The sequence below is a fragment of the Arachis ipaensis genome, chromosome B7 (assembly GCF_059453495.1).
Source record: "Arachis ipaensis isolate K30076 ecotype BB chromosome B7, ASM5945349v1, whole genome shotgun sequence".
Classification (NCBI taxonomy): domain Eukaryota; kingdom Viridiplantae; phylum Streptophyta; class Magnoliopsida; order Fabales; family Fabaceae; genus Arachis; species Arachis ipaensis.
In genome coordinates this window covers 11,885,140-11,897,436 of record NC_142442.1, presented here as the reverse complement: position 1 = coordinate 11,897,436, position 12,297 = coordinate 11,885,140, and positions in this window count along the sequence as shown.

Below are 12,297 nucleotides of genomic sequence, written 5' to 3'. Positions count from 1 at the left end.
AAATTCAGTAGGAAAAGATAGAGAAGATGCTCACGCATCATAACACTAAACTTGAATTGTTGCTTGTCCTCAAGCAACCAAACTAATATTACCTTAGGATGTGAATTTGCATGAGAATAAGAGTTCGATTAAACTCATGTCTCTTTTTATAGTGGGGTTTATAACTGCAATCTTGAATATTTTTGGTATCTCACTCTCCTTTGAATAAAAAAGGATGTCAGTGTCATTTGGAATTAGAATCCGAATAATATTATGAATTCTCTGATCTTTTGTAACTCAATTTAACCCTTGAATACAACAATTTTTCTTTTCTTTGGTGCTTTGCACCTTGAGCCTAGCCGTGACTTTAAATGTTTTGTCTCAAGCTTCACTTGACACAGAAACACCACAAGCACTTAACTGGGGAACTCTCTTTAAGTTCTGATTTTTCTTTCAGTTACTCCCAGACAGTGGTGCTCAAAGCCTTTGGCATACTCTACTAATTGCAATTGATCTCGACTCTAAATATTTTGTCTCAAGGATTACTTGACACAAGAACACCACAAGCATGTAACTAGGAAAACAACTCTTTGAGCTTTTAATCATGTCTGACCTCCCTAGTCATTGATGCTCAGAGCCTTGGACCTTGCTTTTATATCTCTTCTTTTTTTTTCAATGCTGTTTCTTTTGCTTCAAGGATTAAACTTTTGTTTATTTCAGAGAAGTCATAATAATTCTCTAAATTCTTGTTCCTTGTACATCAACATTCTTCGATTCAAATTTAAATATGCACTGTTCATATCATGCATTCAGAGTCATAGAAAATACCACCACATTTGAATAAATGAGACTATTCTAAAAGTTAAACTCAATTTCTCATGCAATATATCACTTCTTTTTCTTTTTCTTCTTAGATTCAAGTTCAGTGAGCGGTACATGAGACAAATAACAGAATGAAACTAATTCTAAGAACTGAAAGTACTAAAGATCATGCAGGAACTAAGACAAAATAACAGAAAACAGGAACATAACATAATAAGAACAGGAGAAAATATAGAATGAAAGGAACTCAACCACCTCAGTTATCCTAGTGGCCGTCTCATTCTTCAGGTTGTGCTCCTCCGTGAAGATGATTCGTCTCTCTTTGGTGCCATTAAAATAAACAGAAAAACCACAAGTAAAGCGATAACACCAAACTTAAAAATTTGCTTGTTTTCAAGCAAAGAAAATCTGAAAATAGGAAGGGACATAAAAAGTGTACGGAAGAGTAAAAACAAAAATTATTAAAAAAAGAAAAATAATAAAAGGACAAAAAAATTGAGAATTAGTTTTAATTTATTTTTTTTTTGTGTGTGAATATATTTATTTATTTATTTTTATTATATATATTTTTTATATTATTTAGATATATATATATATAAGAGGGGGGGGGGGGGGGGGGGGAGGGGGGTTATATATATATAAGAGAATGGAGGGAGAGGGGGGGGGGTGCCGGGGTGGGAGGGGGAGGGAAGGGTACGAAATAAAGGGAGGGGAAAGATACGAATGAGGGGGTAGTTGGGGGGCTTTGGGTAAAGGGTTCTGAAAGAGAATAAATGGGGGATGAAATAAAGCAAAGTGGAATCATGAGATATGGGTTAGGACTTAGGAATTGATGAGTTAGTTTGGAAAAAGTTAAAGAACACAAGTTGGCGCCGAACTTAGTGTAGGGGAAGTTGGGCGTGGCCTCTCCTGAATTGCATAAGCCTTCCTGCGCCTAGCTTGGTACAATCCAAGTTAGGCGTGAACTATACTAGATTTTTTTTTTCAATTGGAAATATTCGATTCCTGTTCTAAATAGCTGCATGATCAAAACACACGTAAAATAAGGAAAAACAGTCAAAATTTAATAAAAATTAAATATATAAGAAAATCACTACTACGAAAAATAACTAAGGATATGAAATTATTGGGTTGTCTCCCAACAAACGCTTTTTTGCCGGCACTAGCTTGACAGTCAGTTCCTCTAGGGAGGAGGATCATAGGGGCTTAGCTCTTCACCCCTTACTTTGAACTTCTTTCCTGTGTCTCTATTAAGTAGCTCAATATGCTCTAGAGAGAGGATTCTGTTTACTGTATAAGTTCGCACCGGATTGCTAGTCAACACCACCTTTATTCCTGGGAAGAAACCTTCAGTGGGGATCTTTTTGTTTCTCCATTCCCTGGGTATTTTCTTCTTTTTGGGAACCTTCTCCTTGGTGGATGATGCATTCCCAACACCAAACTTAGGTTTGATGTCAGGAGGAATTTTATTGATTGTCACCAAAGGAGGATTGAGTTGCAGATTCTGCTGTCCGTCATCAGGGGGTTGTTGAAGGTTTGGATCAATAAGCTCAGTCTACATGCACCTCTCTTCTTCACCTGTTGAATGTATATCTTTGAAGACATGAAAGACCAGTTGCTCATTATGCACTCTAAGCACTAATTCACCCACTTCTACATCAATCAGAGCTCTTCCAGTGGCTAGGAATGGTTTTTCTAGAATTATAGAGGCGTTCTCATCCTCCCCTGGGTCAAGAATCACAAAAGTTGTTGGGAGGAAGAACTTACCCACTTTGACTAAGATATTCTCCACTAATCCTTATGCAGGTTTCATACATTTGTCTGCCATCTGTAATGCTATCTTTGTGGGTTGTGCTTCTTGGATTTGCAGCTTCTTCATCACAGATAAGGGCATTAAATTGATGCTTGCTCCCAGATCACATAACGCTTTCTCAAAGGTTGTGCTCCCAATGGTGCATGGAATTTGAAAGCTCCCTGGATCTGACATCTTCTTTGGTAAGTTATTCTGAATGATGGCACTGCATTCTTTAGTCAAGACCACTGTCTCATCTCTCTTTAAAGGCTTCTTCTTTGACAACAACTCCTCCATGAACTTGACATAAATAGGCATTTGCTCAAAAACCTCAGCAAAAGGAATATTGATTTGCAACTTTCTGAAAACTTCCAAGAACTTTAGCAATGTAGGATAAGTGTCAAGAGAGTCTGGGAATGGGTTATCTGCACGCTTTGGAGGGACATGCTCTACTTCTTCCTTATTCTCCTCTGGAGCTTCTTTTTCAACTGGCTCTTTATTAGCTTGTGCTTCCATACTTGCCACTTGTCCATCTATTAAGGTGATAGCCTTGCATTCCTCTCTTGGATTTGGAATTGTGTTATCAGGAAGGCTATTAGTGGTCCTCTGATCAATTTCATTAACTCTTGTGGCTATTTGACCCATCTGAATCTCCAAATTCTTGATTGATGCTCTGGTTTCCTGCACAAAACTCCTCATCATCTCCCAATTAGAATCTTCTTGGGATTTAGAATTTGCCTGCGGAGGTGGTTGTTGTTGATGAGATTGAAATTGGTGGTTATTGTGATTGTTCTGTTGGAAGCCGCTCTGAGAATTATTATTAAAATTCTGTGGCCTCTGAGGTTGCTCTCTCCACCCAAATTTTGGGTGATTTCTCCATCCCTGATTGTAGGTCTGAGAATAGGGATCATTATTGGGATTTCTAGGAGCACTCCCCATGTAGTTGACCTGTTCATAAGAGGATTGAGCATAATCATAATTATTATTTTGCATAAAATTACCTGTCATGTCATAAGAGATCTCTTGAGTTGAATTTTGGGTGTTGATAGCTGAGACTTGCATGCCACCCATCTGTTGAGTAAGTAGACTTATTTGCTGAGACATAAGCTTATTCTGAGCAAGAAGAGTATTAAGAGCTTCTACTTCCATAACACCCTTCTTCTAAGGAGCCTCAGAGTTCACAGGATTCCTGTTAGATGAGTATAAATATTGGTTGTTAGCAACCAATTCAATCAGCTCAATAGTCTCCTCTGGTGTCTTCTTCTTGTGCAATGAACCACCTGCAGAATTATCTAAGCACATCTTGGATATTTCACCCAAGCCTTCATAAAAGATATCTAGTTGGGTCCATTTGGAGAACATGTCCGGAGGACATTGCCTAATCAGTAGCTTGTACCTCTCCCAAGCTTCATAAAGAGTTTCACCATCCTTCTGCTTGAAGGTCTGAACCTCCACCCTAAGCTTAGTCAACTTCTTTGGTGGGAAAAATTTAGTAAGAAACTCAGTAACAACCTTGTCCTAAGTATCTAAACTCTCCTTGGGTTGGGAATCCAGTCATAGCTTTGCTCCATCCCTCAGAGCAAAAGGGAAGAGCATGAGTTTATACACCTCTGGGTTCACTCCATTTGTCTTCACAGTATCACAAATCTGCAGAAAATTAAAAATAAATTGATTTGGGTCTTCGTGAGAAAGACCATGATACTGGCAGTTTTGTTGCACCAGGGTGACCAATTGTGCCTTCAACTCAAAGTTGTTCGCAGCTATAGGAGGCACCACAATGCTTTTTTCATAAAGATCTGCAGTAGGAGCATAGTAAGAGCCAAGCACTCTCCTTTGTTGATCATCCCCATTCGGATTTGCCACACTAGCATTAACAGCATTATTGTGATTCATAGTGGATTCTGTAGCCTTGCAAAGTCTTGCTTGTTGTAAACGCCGTTTGAAAGTTCTTTTAGGTTCAGAATCAAAATCCAAGAGATGTTCCTTGTCTCTGTTCCTGCGCATAAAAACAGAAAATAAAAAAAGATGAAAATCTCTACGTCAGAGTGTAGAGAATTTTCAGTGAGGTATCATGTGTAAAGAGATAAAAGTATTGAATAAAACAAGCACTAAAATTCAAAAATTACTGTTAAAATTAAGACTAAAAATTTTTGAAATTATTAAGCAAATTAAATAAAAAAATTAAAATACGACTAACTAGGGAACACCAAACTTAATTTCAAAAATTAAAAAAAATATTAGTACTAATTTAATTATATATATATATATATATATTATTAATTTTTTAAAAAAATTAAATAATAAAAGAAAAAAAGAAAACGAAATAGGGGAGGGAGGGGTACTAACGAAAAAGAAAGAAATGCAAAGGAAAAAAAAGGACGTAAAGAAAGAAAAAAAGAAATGAAAAATAAAATAAAATAAAAACAAATAAAGACAAAAAAAAGGAGGAAAAGGGTTATGAATGAAAAGGAAATAAAAAAATAAAAAATTAATAATACTAAAAAAAATTTAAGAAAAAATTATCTAATCTAAGTAATCAAACAACGATTAGTTGTTAATTACAATCAATTTCTGGTAACGGCGCCAAAAACTTGGTGCGGTAATTTATAACTCACAAACTAACCGGCAAGTGCACCGGGTCGTACCAAGTAATACCTCAGGTGAGTGAGGGTTGATCCCACGAGGATTGAAGGACTAAGCAACAATGATTGATTGATTGGCTTAGTTAGACAAACAGAAAAGAGTGTTTGAATATTCAAAGAGCATTAAACAATCGTACAGAAATTAAAATAGTAAAGTAAATAAGTTGGGAATAAAATATGGAGAAGGCAATTAATGTTTCAGAGTTATCTATTTTTTTGAATTAACTTTTTTTACTAACTATTTTAATCATGTAGAATTTAATTTATGGCAAACTATATGTGACTAGACGCTAATTCCTTAGACCTTTCTAGTCTCCTCTTATTTTCATCAACTGCCAATTCCTTGGTCAGTTAATTCCAATTAGAAGCTGCATGATCAAATTCGAGTTTGTATGCCACAAAAATCCTAATTACCCAAAGATAAGAGGATTATATGTCACGTATCTCGTTAAATCCAAATAATTAGAATTTAGGAGAAATTGTTTTCAAACTGTTATTCAAGTAAAGAGCTTTTCCAAGTTATACATGAACTCAATTAGAAAGAGGGTCATACTTCCGTTCCACCCAAATTCATAAAATAAAGAACGAAAACAATTCTTAAATATAAATCAAAACATGAATTAAAATAGAAAAATAATAAAATCAATCCATACAATAGACAGAGCTCCTAACCTTAACAGTGGAGGTTTAGTTGCTCATGGTTCAGAGTGAAAATAAGGATTGTAAATTGTAAATGGGAATAATGTTGTGTTGGAATCATCCTGTTGGAATTCCCTTTTATATCTAATCCTAATTTATTTAAATTATAATTTTTAAAACTAAATAATATCTTTTTCTATTTTTAAAAATAAAAATTAAAGTTTAAATCAGAATTAATTATAGCAATCAGCACGTCTTCAATTAATGGATGGGGACCAGTTGCTTCGCAGGATCCACGCCTAACTTGGTGATGGGCTGCGTGGTTGGAGAAGAAGTATGGACTATTATATATCGTTAGAAAGCTCTGAAAGTTATCTTTCCAACGCCACTAGAATCACGTTCATTGGACCTCTGTAACTCGAGTTATTCAGGTTTGAGTGCAGAGAGGTCAGGGTTGACAGTATCATTCGCTTTCTTCTCTTTTTCTGCGGAAACTCCATCAAATCCAGCCAAATACTACCTAAAATAAACAGAATTACACACGAATTAAAGTAACATCCATAGTGGCTAAAACATAATTAATTTTTGATTAAACTCAACAAATTAAATGCAAATTCACTAGGAAAAGATAGGGAAGATGCTCACGCATCAAAGATGTAGTGGGTTCTACTGAAGGAACTAAGGCAATTGTTGGGCCTGGTGCTAGGACAAGTGTTGGGCCTAGTAAAAAAAGTGATCATACCAAAATGAATGCAACTACAACTAGTATGACAGTGAACATAACTGAAGTGGAGTTTGATGATTCTGAGGGTGGGAGCATGAATTTGTGGATAGGAGTGATGATGATTCTGATGATGGAGATTATAAGTCTGAAAGTGCTGACTCAGGAAGTGATACCTCATGGACTGACAATGAATCTGAAGATAATGTTGCAGACATTGTATTTGATGACAGTGATGATGACTGGGGTGGTGATGATGGGTTATATGATGTTGAGATAAATAGTAAGAAGGATTGCAGAGATTTTGATGGTAACATTCAAATGGAACATATTAATGTGGAGGCCAACGATAGCAGAGCAAAAGAGAAAAAGATTGTTAGGTTCAGGGATGAGACTGATGGGTATGATAATGATGAATTCTTGGGCCTTCCTATAAGTGATGAAGAAGAAGATGTGCCCTTAAAGAACTTTCCTCTGCACAAGCAACTAAAAAACATGAGTGAATACAAGTGGCAAGTTGAAACTTTGTTTGTTTCAAGAGATCAATTCAAAGATTGTGCTACTAGTTATGCTATCCATAACGAAGAGGTTTGAAGGGAGGAGGGTTATGGTGGTTTGCCAAGATGAATGCAGTTGGTATGCATATTGTGAAAAGCTAAAGAGGGAGAATACATGAGAGTTGAAGAGCTGTTATAACAAGCACACCTGCAACAAGAACTCCTGGACATGGTTTTTACATCATTTGTGTGATGACTTGGGGGTTGACAAGATCAGACATTACCCCTTCATGAGTGATCAACAGAAGGTATGTTATTTAATTTACATATTATTTTTTAAATAAACAAATTTACCTCATTTAGTTGTTGACGTAGTGTGATGTATAATAAATACAGGGATTGATACCCACCTTCGATGAGTTTCTGCCTGGAGTAGATCATAGGTTTTGTGCAAGACACTTATACAGCAACTTCAAGAAGAGATTTCTAGAGGTCCAACTGAAGCTGATGATGTGGTATGCTGTAAAGACAACCTATGTTTAAGAATGGGAAAGAAGGATGTACGAAATTCAGAAAATAGATGTTGCATCCTACACACACCTGATGGAGATTTCACCAAAATATTGGAGCAAGTCCAGGTTTTCTGTTTTGCCTAAATGTGATGCACTAGTTAAAATGTGTGCATGAGTGCTTTAACTCAATTATTATAGAGGTTAGAGAAAAATCAATTGTGTCTATGTTGGAGGATATTAGGGTCTACTTGATGAATAAATAGGCTGATAACAAGGATAGTATAACCACATACACAGAAAATGTTCTACCCAAAATAAAAAAGAAAATAGAGAAAGAATTTGACCAAGGTAGTAATTGAATGGCTATATATACTGGGAGAGACAAATATGAGATTTATAATACCCATGGAAATAAGAAAAAAACTTGTGGTAGATTTAAGTAACCGTGAGTGTTCATGTAGAAAGTATCAATTGATGGGTATCCCATGTCAACATGTAATGAGTTGTATTAGGAAGTTGTGTTTTGATGTTGATAGTTATGTTGATGACTGCTTTAAGAAAGATACATATGTTAGGTGCTATGAACATGTTATTTACCCTGTTAATGGTTCTAACTTATGGAAAAAGAATCCCCATGATGATGTGGTGCCTCCAGTGTTTAGAAAACTATTGGTAGGCCAAAAAAAGTAGGAACAAGAGTGCTGACGAAGTCAGTAATGGGCCATTGTCAACACTGTCCCGAGGAGGCCAACAACAAAAATGTTCTTATTGCTTTGCAAATGGACACAACAAGAGAACTTTTCCTAAGAAGCATAAGGTGGAAGCAGGTTCACAAAATGTACTATAATTCTTCACTTAATGAAAGTCTATATTTCTTGATATGTTGATCAATCTTCACTTATGCTTCCCTGTTTTTGGTTGTCTATGGTTAAACAGACTACTGCAAAGAGGGTTGGATCAACCCAGACCATGCCATCAACTTCAATCACTGGATCAACTAAGCCAAAGAGCAAGGTTTCAATGGACAAGGGCCTAAAGAGGAAGTCACCAAATGTGGCATCCACCTAATAGACTCAGGCCACCACCAAGAGGACCAAGGCCATCACCACTCAACCTCAAGGCCATAGCTCTAACCTTACTCACCAAAGCCTATCAAAAAAAGTGCTAAAGTTTATGGCAAAAACACCACCAAGGGGTTGAAAGAATTTGAAGTGATTTCTTTACGTTTTCTGTCTATGTGTTTTTTTGAGACTCTGGATAATTTAGTTATAAGATTTGGTCTGTAATGGTATTGGCATAAACTGTAGTGGCATTTAGAGTATGATTTTGGTTAGTCGCCTAAATTGTGTTTATGGCTAAGACCTACTTTTGTTGTGAAGACCTTTTTGAATTTTCATTTTGTTGATGAAATTGCTACAATCAATGTTTTAAGTGTTTATGAGTTTTGTTAATGATATTGCTACATTGAAAATTATAATACAGGTGATTATATGTTTTTTCTGTTCATTTGGTTTAACAGAAAATCTCAATATTTTGATGAAAATTATGCAAAACCATTTTCTTAGAAAGGGTAAACTTTATTATTTCCAATCCGAATACATCCATAATGACTACAAACACTTTTATACAAAGTAACTGTTCTTCAATACATTAATTTTTCTACTTCACCCTAAATTCTCTAACTATAATTCTTCAACTAGTTCACAAATATGGTAGCCTCCTCTGTCCTGTCCTTATTGCCCTTTAGCATCCAACTAACACTACCCACTGCAACATACAACAACCATGAATCTTGTTTCAGAAGATGTAAGTTTCTCTTTCAACAAATTTCTTTTCCTCCTCAGTCTTGCTAGTTGTGTGTCTTCTCCTTCAGGCTATGCCAAGAAAAGAAATCACATCCCTCTCCAACCTGATTTTAATCATATGTTCAGGAATTTTAATCCAAGAATATGTTTAAAAATTTTAATCCACATATTTTGCATCATAAGAAGTAATCTAACTTTGGTTTATTACCTGATAGTTCACTGATGAGCGGATAATTTATACGCTTTTTGACATTATTTTTAGTATATTTTTAGTATATTTTAATTAGTTTTTATTATATTTTTATTAGTTTTTATTTAAAATTCACTTTTCTGGACTTTATTATGAGTTTGTGTATTTTTCTGTGATTTTAGGTATTTTCTGGCTGAAATTGAGGAATCTGAGCAAAAATTTGATTCAGAGGCTGAAAAATGACTGCAGATGCTGTTGGATTCTGAACTCTCTGCACTCAAAAGTGGATTTTCTGGAGCTACAAAAACCCAATTGGCGCGCTTTCAATTGCGTTGGAAAGTAGACATCCTGGGCTTTCCAGCAATATATAATAGTCCATACTTTGCCCGAGATTTGATGGCCCAAACAGCCGTTCCAAGTCAGCTCAAGAATTCTGGCGTTTAACTCCAGAACTGGCACAAAAGTTGGAGTTAAACGCCCAAACTGGCATAAAAGCTGGCGTTTAACTCCAAGAAATGTCTCTACACATGAAAGCTTCAATACTCAGCCTAAGAACACACCAAGTGGGCCCCGAAAGTGGAATTTTACAATAAACACCCTAGCTTACTCATTTTCTGTAACCCTAGGTCACTAGTTTACTATAAATACTACTTTCAGTGATTCATATTGTACCTCATGACACTTTACACGTTTCTTGTTGTGTTCTCTATGGCATGAGTCTCTAAACCCCATTGTTGGGGGTGAGGAGCTCTGCTGTTCTTCATGAATTAATGCAATTACTACTGTTTTCCATTCTATTACGCTTGCTTCCATTCTAAGATATTCATTCGCACTTCAACTTGATGAATGTGATGATTCGTGACACTCATCATCATTCTCACCTATGAACGCGTGCCTGACAACCACCTCCGTTCTACCTTAGATTGAATGCATATCTCTTAGCCTCATGATTCAGATAAGAGTCTTCGTGGTATAAGCTAGAATTATTGGCGGCCATTTCTGAGATCCGGAACGTCTAAACCTTGTCTGTGGTATTCTAAGTAGGATCTGGGAAGGGATGGCTGTGACGAGCTTCAAACTCGCGATTGTTGGGCGTGTGACAGATGCAAAAGGATCAATGGATCCTATTCCAGCATGATCGAGAACCGACAGATGATTAGCCGTGCGATGACAGCGCATTTGAAATGTTTTCACTGAGAGGATGGGAAGTAGCCATTGACAACGGTGATGCCCAACATAAAGCTTGCCATGGAAGGAGCCTTGCGTGCATGAAGAAGAAGATAGTAGGAAAGCAGAGATTCAGAAGACAAAGCATCTCCAAAGCCTCAACATGTTCTTCATTACTGCATAACAAGTATTTATTTCATGTTCTTTTACTTTTTACAATTAAATCTGAGAATTATTGATATCCTGACTAAGAGTTACAAGATAACCATAGCTTGCTTCAAGCCGACAATCTCCGTGGGATCGACCCTTACTCATATAAGGTATTACTTGGACGACCCGGTGCACTTGCTGGTTAGTTGTGCAGAGTTGCAAAAGTGTGATTGTAATTTCGTGCACCATTCACACAATCCCAAAATTTTCGTCCAGGATTCTCAGGCATTGAAGAAGCTTTTAGCACTGATCTATCACCGCACAAGCAAGTGGTCTTCTCCTTCGAGCCTGGTTATTGCCGCAGGATGATTGAGAAGACTGGGATGCCATTAAATCTCGAAGATGACATTTAATTTCTGCTTCAAAACGCGATAGATTTGGGGGCAATGGAAGGGACGAAGTGTTTAGGGTAGGATTTTGCCATTTTTTACATTTAATTTATAATTCTTTTCATCCAAATGATTATCTTCACTGAGTGCCACGTTAAACGTTCCACGTCTCACCTCCGTTAAATGTAATTGAGGAATTTGACGGTGGGATTAGACTGGTGCCTTTTTGGGACAAAATTGGGACAATTTAAATGTTAGGGACCAAAATAGGATTCACCCCAAATGTTGGGACCAAAACAGTACTTTACCCTATAAACTATAACAAGTCAAAAGTCACAACTCATAACACAAATTCACTGCTCAACTCACAAATCAAAACACAAATTCACAACTCACAAGTTTATACGACATTAAAATAAATTCAAGTAGTAAATAAAACAACTAAACTACTACAATGAACAACTAATTAACTCAAGTCTGAACAAGTCATTTAATAATCATCATATTCTTCATCTATTGAAAAATCTTCATCAGTTTCACAAACTTCCATATTACCATCTTCATTATCAGGAGTGGGAGGAGGAGGTCCTTGGAGAAGGTTCACTTGACGCTATTTCTGTTAAAAAGAAGGTATAACAACAAAAATACAACAATTGAATTCAATGCAATAGCAAAATTTTAACATTGCAATTCGGAAAAAAAAAATTCAAAACAACAAAAATTTATCAATTGAGCTCAAGGCCACAACAATTCAGTTTAGAAAAAATTCAACAACGAAAATTCAATCATTCAGACCATATATACAAGCTTGGTTGTTGTGGATTACCGAATTAAACAAATCTCCATATATACAAGCTTTTTGGCCACTGTTCTCATTTGGTGAAAGTCACCAAAATGTATAACAGTTGCCACTAAGCTAATATATATTTATTTAGCAGTGGATCTGTCACATTCAAAGATTAAGGATTTAAGCCTAGCTTTGGAAAAATAAT